We start from the raw sequence: 10,176 nt of genomic DNA on the forward strand, positions 1-10,176 counted from the left end.
CACAGCAACCCACTCCAGTATTCTTGCCTCGAGAATCCCATGACAGAAGGAGCCTGAGGGCTACAGTCCATAGGGTCTCAGAGAGTCAGACACAGCTGAAGTGACTTAGCACGCACATGTACACTCTGCATATAAGTTTAAAAAGCAAGGTGACAATATACAGCCTTGATGTAAGAGTGAAGGCTAGTGGAAATAATGCCTAGATTTATCTTTAACATGTGTTAACTTGTATGTTGTTGTTTGTTTTTAGTCACTAAGTTTGGTCTGACTTCTTTGCAAATCCATGGACTGTAGCCCACCAGGCTCCTTTGTCCATGGTATTTCTCAGGCAACAATACTGCAGTGGGCTGGCATCTGCTTCTCTAGCGACTCTTCCTGACCCAGAAATTGAACCCACATCTCCTGCATTGCAGGCAGACCCTTTACTGCTGTCACTAAGGAAGCTCACAATGAGAAATATAGTACTAAAAAAATAGATAACTCATGGGAACCTACTGTATAGCACAGAGAACTCTAGCAGTGCTCTGTGGTGACCTAAATGGGAAGGAAATTCAAACAAGAGGGGATACGTGTATATGCATAGCCGATTCACTTTGCTGTGCAGCAGAAACTAACACATTATGAAGCAAGTAGACTCCAATAAACATCAATAAAAAAAGATTAATGGTGAATAAGAATACATTGTTTAGAAATAATTGTTTTAAAGTCAGCAAAAGTCTTTACAACAAAAAATGCATAATTTTTGTTTTGACAGAGGGAAGATAGATCAAAATAGATAAGAATACACTTTCACTTTAATTGCTTTTTTCTTTTACTTCAAATTTGTACTTAATGACTTTCTCCTCCTGGATAGAAGGAACACCTGTATATTCTGGGAGAAGTTTATAATTTTCCAAATCATTTTCTAGAAAAAATGCATCACTTTCAAATTCTTGCATAATTATTGCCACAAATAATCTAAGATGGCCTGGCTTGTTCAAGTCTTCCTTAATAAAACTGCTTCCTGCTATTCAAACCATATCTAGTTTATTTGTTAATGCTGGTGGCACGATAATTTCTAAAGCATCATCCAGACTTTTGGCAAGAAAATGAGCTCCCTGGGGAGGTTCCTTGAGTTCTCTATTGAGAATTATATTAAATCTATCTTTTAAAGATTGATTCTTTTCTGGAGTGTTGAACCACCTCTTCCTACCCATAATCACCAAATTCTGTTTGTCTTCTACTGACGAGGAATGCTTGAATTCATACCTGAGCAAGAGCTAAGGCAGGTCCCCATTCTTGCTGATGCCCCATGCTTTGGAACAGAGTGATGATGCAGTTTAGCAGACGAAACATCTTTATCTTTAAAATATGTTAACTTGTATGTAGAAAGCATTAAATCAGTTAAAATGTTAGATTTTCTAAATCTGACTTTAAGTCATTAATCATTATTTTCTTTCCACTTAGTTTGAAATTTTAAAACTAATGAATCCTTAGATAAAAATCATTGGTGTTTGCTACTTACAAAAAGTGTTGCTCAAATTTCCATCAAAAATGTTCTTTATCTTCCTGCCTACATATAAATGTGTGTGTGTGTATTTGAAGCTTAGAATGAATTATTTTTCCTTTTTTTTTTGAAATCTGTATTGTATTTATATTTGCCTACAGCAAATGATAGTCTGGGTGAATATGAAAAAAGAGGTTGAATTAATGGAAAAAACCTCTAACATTCTTTTTTTTAGGGGAAAAGGTGAACAAAATTCATGCTACTAATACAGATGATTTAATAGTCTAATTTCAAACTAGATGATTCTTCTTACTGGTTGCATGTTAACTATAAAGTACTTAAAGTACTAAAAATTAATTATTCCCATTGAGACTTCTATGGTTATCTCTGTCAATATTGCTGCTGCTGCTGCTGCTGCTGCTAAGTTGCTTCAGTTGTGTCCGACTCTCTGCGACCGCATAGACGGCAGCCCACCAGCCTCCATCGTCCCTGGGATTCTCCAGGCAAGAACACTGGAGTGGGTTGCTATTTCCTTCTCCAATGCATGAAAGTGAAAAGTGAAAGTGAAGCCGCTCAGTCGTGTCGGACTCTTAGTGACCCCATGGACTGCTGCCTACCGGGCTCCTCCGTCCATGGGTTTTTCCAGGCAAGAGTACTGGAGTGGGGTGCCATTGCCTTCTCCACTGTCATTATTGAGATAACTTAAAAAGTCTCAAAGGAAAAAAAGGCTCCGAAATCACTACAGATGGTGGCTGCAGCCATGAAATTAAAAGACGCTTGCTCCTTGGAAGAAAATCTATGACAAACCTAGATAGCATATTAAAAAGTAGAGACATTACTTTGTCGACAAACGTCCATATAGTCATAACTATGGTTTTTCTAGTAGTCATGTATGGATGTGAGAGTTGGACCATAAAGAAAGCTTAGAGCTAAAGAATTGATGATTTTGAATTGTGGTGTTAGAAAAGACTCTTGTGAGTCCCTTAGACTGAAAGATCAAACCAGTCAGTCCTAAAGAAATCAGCCCTGAATATTCATTGGAAGGACTGATACTGAAGCTGAAGCTCCAATACTTTAGTCTCTAAAGAGATTGGTATCTAAAGAACTATGCTTGCTTTATTTTGGTCCAAGTTATTTAGAGCTTATTATTTTCTCATTTATAAACTTATGCGGAATGCCCACCACATTGCTTGGGACGTAGTAGACATTAGATAAATGCTTAACTCCTTTTTAAGAAGTGTTTTTAAAAGCTTTGAGATATGAATTTGCTTAATTAGAATGCATTTCAGAAAAGGGGAAAAATAAGCTAAGTTAGCAACTCTTTGGTTTGGCATTGTGAATGCTCTTGGAACCTTGGTATGGAGACTTGGATTATTTGACTCATCCAAAAATCTAGGTAAGAAATGAAGTATCAAAGACCTAGATTAAAAATGGGCAATAAGAATAAACTGATACTTAATGGTAGACAGAAATCATCCTAAGATGACCATGCATGAATGGGTACATGTACTTAACAACATAGATTTTAACAAAAGTTTAAAAAATATTTCTTTATTTTTCTTACTGCAGATGACTGTGGCAATGAGCAACTATCATTTCCTTCTCCCCTTCTTTCAGCTCATATGGAAAAACAAATTACTTGGTATATAAATAGAGGTTATCAGCAGTAATGCTAATTGATGGTATAGCTGCCAAATACAAAGTTATATTCTGACAAAGAATATGACTAATGTTACTCAATAACATTTCATCAATCACAGGTCAGAAAATTACCAACAGTCAGTGTTTTCTTTGGATCAGCAATGCAACTTAAAAGTTGCAGTTAGTATAATTAAAGGCCAGTAACCAGATAAAAAGTCTTAGTTTGTAATTTTTTTCTTGTTTTCTTTTTTACTAAGAAAGACTATGTATTAAGTGATGTTTGAGCTCAATCCAAAGTATGGGGAAGAAACTCAACAATATGATTAAAAAACTTTCAATGAGTATTTAATGAGTACCTACCCAGTGCCCAAAAAGGACACTCTAGGAGATATAATGGTAGAGGATATAAAATCTCTATTCCCCATGAATTTACAGTATGACTGAGTAAAGAGAATGAACAGATTTAAAACACAAAGCAAAAGCTCAGTGGCTGAAAATGGAGTTCTATAGGATGTTTAAGGATAAGCAGAACTTTGCGAACTGGAATTATCAGAAAATAACATTGCATGGATGGTAAATTTCAAGAAGATGTGGAAATGGAAGGCATTTCAGGGGTCCATTTTGTCCCTACAAGCTGAGTTCCTAAATGAGCATATAAAAATTTAGTTAATGAAACACATAAAAAGGCAGTTATGTATCCTACCAATGGTTTAAGACACAAAACTTTAATGCAGTGAAAATTATTTAGGAAGTCACACACTTTGTGGCCATTAACTTACATGGCAACTAATCTAATTGATAATTATGAAATTGTCAAAGCAAACTTGAACAATAGGACTCAGAAGTAGAAATAAATAGCCAAGTGTAAAATACAATGATAGATTTTGAAAGATACAGGAAAATTATTCATCTTAGGTGCCAAGAGTAGTAAGTAGTTAACAATATCAAGGTATCTTGAGCAAGATAGGAAATAATATTGGACCAGGAAACAATAAGTCATTGGTGTTATTTCACAAAAAGAAACAAAGACCAGAATGACTGAAATATGAAAAGACAGTTTGCATATTATTTAGAACATTCTGGAAGCATTCAGATAGCAATCATATTCTTTCAACAACAAAGATGACCATTACAGATATCTTTGCTTTGGTAACCATTTTGGTATATCATAATAGAGAAAAAACTCTTAGAGTCCCTTGGACAACAAGGAAATCAAGCCAGTCAATCCTAAAGGAAATCAACCCTGAATATTCACTGGAAGGACTAATGCTGAAGCTGAAGTGCCAATACTTTGGCAACCTGATGTGAAGAGCTGACTCATTGGAAAAGACCCCGATGCTGGGAAAGACTGAGGGAAGGAGGAGAAGGGGGCAACAGAGAATGAGATGATTGGATGACATCACTGACTCAATGGACATGAGTTTGAGCAAACTCCTGGAGATGGTGAAGGACAGGGAAGCCTGGCATGCTACAGTCCGTGGGGTTGTAAAGAGTCAGACATGAGTGAGATACTGAACAACAATAGAGAAAAATACCTTCAAAAATACAATTTTGTTTCTCTTATGAAAAAGTAGAGTGCTAAATGTGAACACAGTAAACTGTCCCTTCAGCATTACATAGGATAACAATGCAGATTCTAATGCCGTTCTTTCATACCATTAAGTAGTATAATGGAAGACTAATCCGCTTTGTGAGAATAGAACAGTTCGTTATTGTCAAAAAGAACTTAGGATATCATAGGTTTGTCTTGCTCTGAAATCTATACAGGCAGCAAACTATCATTCCTCCTTGCTAGTCTCTGTTCAGTTTGTTCTTGGTGTTCATCACTAACTCAAATATACACACCTGAAAAGTTAGAGAAGAAACAGAAAAAAATATAAGATATTTAAAGGAATACTAAACCTTAATGTCTGTAAAATACATAAAGCTATGTAATGGCCAAGGATAAATATTAGAATTGGAGTCAGTCTATCTTCTTCCTTCCAGGAAGCTAGTTATAACATCATCGTGAGCATATTTCTGGAAACAGAGTGCCTGCATTTGCCACTTTAGTAAGTTGTGAGTCCTCAAGCTAAATTAATTGCATAACTTTTTGTGCCTTAGTTTTCTCATCTTTAGACTATTAAAAGTACCCATCTCTTAGAGTTGTGAGGGCTAACTGATTTACATTTTCAGATAAGTTAATGGAGCAAACTGAAAGTTGAACGTATTTGCCGTTCTACTTGTTTATTTTTATTGAGTGCAAGTTTCCAAAATGGGTTTGCAAAGTTGTGATTTTATTTCTGAGAGTTGTTAGTACACAACTGTGTTGAATTTATTTGGGACTGCTATGTGCTTGGTATTGCAACCCACTCCAGTATTCTTGCCTGGAGAATCCCATGGTCAGAGGAGCCTGGCAGGGTACAGTCCATAGGGTCGCAAAGTGCTGGACATGACTGAAGTGATTTAGCACACGTGCTTGTTTCGCATATTGCTATCTTTCAGTGTTTGCATTACATGGCTGTGTTGTCTCACCTGCAACTAAGAGCATGTGCATTACAGCACCATGTAATAGCAGGCCAGGAGAGTATTTTTTACTGAATTTTAATGTCTTGCCCTAGCAAGATTAGTGTGTCTCAAAATGTAGTCCACTAGCCACCTGCTGCACATATAGTGTGCTTATTAACTGTAAGTGTTCCTGGGTTCTCCCGCAGGACCACCAAATCATAACTTATTGGAGTTGGATGCAGGAAAATAAATTGCTTTTAAAAACTAGTATATTGTATTTAAGTTGAACAAATGTGACTAAAATTTGAGAACGACTGATTATATGGTATACTCTCACAGTTGCTGTCAAAGTTTTTGGTCATGTTTTCTTTCATATATTCTTTTTTTTAAATTTTTCTTTTTTTAAAAAAATTTTAATTTTTACTTTGTTTTACTTTACAATACTGTATTGGTTTTGCCATACATTGACATGAATCCACCACGGGTGTACATGAGTTCCCAAACATCAACCCCCCTCCCACCTCCCACCCCATATCATCTCTCTTGATCATCCCTTGCACCAGCCCCAAGCATCCTGTATCCTGCATCAAACATAGACTGGCGATTCGTTTCTTACATGATAGTATACATGTTTCAATGCCATTCTCCCAAATCATCCCACTCTCTCCCTCTCCCTCTGAGTCCAAAAGTCCGCTTTACACATCTGTGTCTCTTTTGTTGTCTCGCATACAGGGTCATCATTACCATCTTTCTAAATTCCATATATATGTGTTAGTATACTGTATTGGTGTTTTTCTTTCTGGCTTACTCCAAAGAGAGAAAAAGTAGAAAGATATATTCTTTTATCTTTCTACATTTTCTCTCTTTGGAGTAAAGTTTACAGATAGAAAGAAAGCAGTGTTTTACTTAACTAAACAATAATTCTATATATTCTTAATCATAAAATTAGCTGTTTGTTCTAAATTGTCAACTACATTAGCCTGTCTGACATTTTTCTAAGTTAAACAGTATAACATGTCCCAAAGAACATAAGTCAAATAGCAACTAGTCTGGTGAAAGATATAGTATGAAGCAACACAAAGCCACTAGCATGCTGGAACTTATCAAGTACCTATTATGCTATTAAGCACTGAGCTAAGCATATTATATACATTGTGCTGTTTAATCGTCATTACATTCTTAAAGAGTGAGAACTAATAATTACAGATGAGGAGACTGAGGTTTAGAGATTTGAAGTAACCTTCCTAGAATCATTCAAAAAGAATATGTTTGGAATGCAAAATAAGCTGTATGATTTCTTATAATGATTTTGATACACCATGCATTAGAAGCACTGAGAAAGTATATAAAAAGCCGGTTAATTATGAAAGGGTTAAATGAGTGACTCAAGAAGAAAAAGAAAATCCAACCTTCTTTAATAGGCAGGTTGTGGAAGCTTTTAGAAAATATACTAACATTGATCCATTCACTCGGGAAGATCAATCCCTGCTAGGACAATTTTATCAGCCACTATGATCCTGATATTAGGTGGAAACTCCAAAAGTTACAATTAAAGCCATAAATCGCCTTGCCCCAACTCATAGAGGTGACATTTGGGATATTTAGTAATTGAGATCAAGATAAGGAGGAAGAGAGAATCCAATATAGAAAAGCAGGCCAGGGCTCATGCAAAACTGATAGCTGTTGCTGTCAGCCATGCCTTATGACTTCAGGACAACCAAGAGGGCCCAGGAAGTTCAACTATCCCTCTATACGTAAGACCAACAAGGGTGAATGCTTCAAATGCAAATCAACTGGCCACTGGGCCCAAGAATGCCAGTAAGAGCACCCCTGGACCATCCCTGCCTGCAAACAAATGTATCATTGGAAGACAGACTGCTCTTGGTCCCAAAGAGGAAGAGGGGTTCCTGCTCCTGAGATGGCCATGCTGGATGACTGAGACTGCCAGGGAATTCTGGTGGCTCCCCCAGTGAGATGTGTATCTTCATCCAGGAGTCATACATAGTCCTTGACATGGTAGGTACAAGATTGATTTTTAATTGATATGGAGCCACTTACTCTGTCTTGATTTCTCAAGCTTTCCTCCAAAAATTGTACTGTGACTGGTGCCAATGAAAAGCCTCACACCCGTTACTACACTGGGCCTCTCACTTGCTGGTTTGAACACTGGTTGATTTCACCTGCCTTTTTATTAATAGTTGTGCGTGACTGTACTTCCTCTCTTCCAGAAAGAGACCTTCTGGGCTCCCTTGGCTCCATACTATGGTTCAGTTCAGTTCAGTTCAGTCACTCAATCATGTCTGACTCTTTGTGAACCCATGAATCGCAGCATGCCAGGCCTCCCTGTCCATCACCAACTCCCGGAGTTTACCCAAACTTGTGTCCATCGAGTCAGTGATGCCATCCAGCTATCTCATCCTCTGTTGTCCCCTTCTCCTCCTGCCCCCAATCCAGCATCAAAGTCTTTTCCAGTGGGTCAACTCTTCTCATCAGGTGGCCAAATTATTGGAGTTTCAGCTTCAGCATCAGTCCTTCCAATGAATATTCAGGACTGATCTCCTTTAGGATGGACTAGGTGGATCTCCTTGCAGTCCAAGGGACTCTCAAGAGTCTTTTCCAACACCACAGTTCAAAATCATCAATTCTTCAGCACTCAGCTTTCTTCACAGTCCAACTCTCACATCCATACATAACCACTGGAAAAACCATAGCCTTGACTAGATGGACCTTTGTTGGCAAAGTAATGTCTCTGCTTTTTAATAAGCCCTATCTAGATTGGTCATAACTTTCCTTCCAAGGACTAAGCATCTTTTAATTTCTTAGGAGGCCCCAAACAACTCTTTATCTTGACTCTGACCAAGACAGACTAGCCATCAGAGCAAGGTCCTATACCCAGCCATATTCTATAAGCAGTGAACCCTTCAATATGTGATAAAGAAATCCCAGGAGGGGCCTTAAAGCCAGAATGGTAAGAATTAGCATTGAGCCAGAAGCCATCTGTCCTAACAAGAGACAATATCCCATAAAGCTGAAAACAATCTCTCATAGGTAAATTCTTAGAACATGGCCTCTTGGTACTCTGCCAGTTTCTGTGCAATATCCCTAGTTTGCCTGTCATTAAGCCAAATGGGGAAATAGGATCGTATTTGACCTTAGAGTAATAACTGATGTAATGGTCTCTATATATCCCCTTGTGGCCAGTCCTTATATATTAGCCCAAATCCCTGAGGACAATGAATGGTTTACTATACTCCATCTCAAGGATGCCTCTTTTTGTATCCCAGTTCATTCCTCATTGCAATATCTGTTTGCCTTCAAGTGAATTAACCCCAACTAAGGCCAAATGCAGCAACATGTTTGGACAGTATTGCCTTAGGGACAGCTCATACTTGTTTCTTCTGCTTCAGTTGTGTCCGACTGTTTGCGACCCTATGGACTGTAACCCACCAGGGTCCTCTGCCCATGAGATTCACCAGGTAAGAATACTGGAGTGGGTTGCCACTCTCTCCTCCAGAGGATTTTCCCAATCCAGGGATCAAACCCATGTCTCATTATATTTCCTGAACTGGCAGGTGGATTCTTTACCACTAATGCCAGCTGGGAAGCACCTTGGGCTTCATTGGTGGCTCAGACAGTAAAGAATCTCCCTGCAATGCAGAAGACCTGGGTTCAATCCCTGGGTTGGGAAGATCCCCTGGAGAAGGGAGTGACTACCAACTCCCAGTATTCTTGCCTGAAAAATTCCATGGACAGAGGAGCCTGGTGAGTAAAGTTATTTGGGCTTCCCTGGTAGCCCAGATGGTAAAGAATTGGCTAGCAATGTGGGAGCCCTAGGTTCAATCCTTAGGTTGGGAAGATCCCCCAGAGAAGGAAATGGCAACCCACTCCGGTATTCTTGCCTGTAGAATTCCATGGACAGAGGAGTTTGGTGGGCTATAGTCCAAGGGGTTGGACATGACTGAATAACTAACATTTTCACTTTCACATTTCATGCTTGTTTATCCAGGCCCTAGGAAAAGAACGGAGGGAAATAAATCTAAAAGAAGAGGCAATTGTACAGTATGTAGATGATATATTTATATGTAACTCCTCCATGCAGGTCTCATTCAAAATACCATTGCAGTCCTTAATTTCTTTGGGGCCCAGGGTTACAGAGTCTTTCAGAAAAACACACAAATCTCAAATGCCCAAATCACAAAGCAACAAGTTAATGATCTGGGATATATAATATACCCTGAAAGTAGACAGTTATCTCCATATAGAAAATGAACTGTATTAGTTCTAAATACTCCAAAAACAAACATCTCTGTATCATTTGGGGCATGGCAGGATTTTCTAGAATTTGGACTCCAGCATTTGGGCTAATAACTAAACTTCTATATAAAGCCACTAAAGGCCCAGATATCATTATTTTGGAATGGAGAACAGAAAAAGCTTTCAAAGGTATCAAGCAAACCCTCACCAGAGCCCCTGCTCTGGGTCTCCCCAGCTTGAAAAAGCCATTCATCTTGTATATGACTGAAAAGCAGGGAGCAGCTCTGGGAATCCTTATACAGAAGCTA

At 38.3% G+C, this 10,176-nt stretch overlaps 1 pseudogene; it reads right to left on the reverse strand.

The window, feature by feature from the left end:
• Positions 1–794: 794 nt before the first annotated feature.
• On the reverse strand, positions 795–1,335 carry LOC138438222 (dihydrofolate reductase pseudogene; annotated as a pseudogene).
• Positions 1,336–10,176: the final 8,841 nt, after the last annotated feature.

The sequence above is a fragment of the Ovis canadensis genome, chromosome 3 (assembly GCF_042477335.2).
Source record: "Ovis canadensis isolate MfBH-ARS-UI-01 breed Bighorn chromosome 3, ARS-UI_OviCan_v2, whole genome shotgun sequence".
In the NCBI taxonomy this organism is placed as follows: domain Eukaryota; kingdom Metazoa; phylum Chordata; class Mammalia; order Artiodactyla; family Bovidae; genus Ovis; species Ovis canadensis.